Source organism: Orycteropus afer, unplaced genomic scaffold (assembly GCF_000298275.1).
Source record: "Orycteropus afer afer isolate SDZICR_OR568_19922 unplaced genomic scaffold, OryAfe1.0 scaffold00025, whole genome shotgun sequence".
Classification (NCBI taxonomy): Eukaryota; Metazoa; Chordata; class Mammalia; order Tubulidentata; family Orycteropodidae; genus Orycteropus; species Orycteropus afer.
The window spans coordinates 10,132,296-10,133,604 of record NW_006921612.1 but is presented as its reverse complement, the minus strand read 5'-3'; positions in this window follow the sequence as shown (position 1 = coordinate 10,133,604).

Below are 1,309 nucleotides of genomic sequence, written 5' to 3'. Positions count from 1 at the left end.
GACTTTGAAAACTAGGTACAACAGTTTGGATTAGGAACTTTGGTGCTCTGAACAGCTCACTGAGTCAGAGTGCACCAAACACAGAGGAGCAGAATTGGAGGAAAGGCACAGGGAGATTATTTAGGAAAGAGCTATGGGCGGAGGATGGACAGGCTCCCAGGAGAGACCATTGCAGACTTTCCTGGGGCAGTCACTGTCTGCCGGGCAAAGGAGGCCACCTAAGATCCCCAAGCCAAGAAGGCATACCAGCGGCATACCAGTGACCACTACAATATTCCAGCAGGCAGCAGCAGAGACCTGCCTCCAGTGGCTGATTTTGTCAGTAATTTGGGTCATCTGGGTTGTCTGGGTGCAGATGAGCATGGGCAGCACTGCTGAGATTCAGGCGGAGATCTCACTGTTACGTCAGAAAGGCTAGCTCCCTCCCCTCCCAATGAATCACAGAGCAGGCTTGGTTCAGACTGGGAGACACCATGCTTTTCTTTGCCATGGATATCGTGACCACAGGTCACTCATAGTTACTTCCCCAACATCAACACAGCTGAAATTGGGCTCATCTTTGGTGCCACAGGTGGGCAGTATCACAGACAAACTCCAGAGCCAGCCACTATGGGTCCAGCAAGATTGCATCAGCACCACAGGCAGATGGGCCATAGAGAGCAAAGAAAACGCAGCTGAGTGTGGTCCCACAAATTTTGCCTTGGAGCTGTGCTTTGGCAGTGGGGCCATGGAGGCAGAGTCTTTGAGTGTACCTGAAATTGGCAGAAATTTGCGACCCTCTAACAATGGGAGTCTTTCCTGGGGTTGAGCCGCAGTCTTGCAAATAAATACATCATCAATAATAGCCTGCTCAAAGCCCTAGAAACCGACCTGAGCAACACCAAGTTTTCCTTCTTCTGCTCCCACCTTCTCTGGCAATAACTTCACTCATTCAATAGAAGAAACCATATTCAGCCAATTACCATAAAACCTCCCGCTTCAAGCTCTAAACCCTTTTTCCGAAAAACAGAAATACATATCCACACTACACACAGTGATTCCACCATCACAAAGAAAACAGCAGAGTGACACAATACACCTGAATCAATAATAAAATAAAACACACCAGCTTCACCTTTTCAAAATAATAAACCATAAAACCCAAGAAAAAACAAATCAACATGTAACCAGCAGCTAGAGACAACCTAAAGAGACAGCACTCTACCAGATTCCAAGGGCTTAAGAAGAGGTTCTGCTTTCCAGTAACCCCAAGAACTCTCCAGACCTGCACTACACGACTGAAAAGGTCCTAGTTTACACCTTCTTTTTT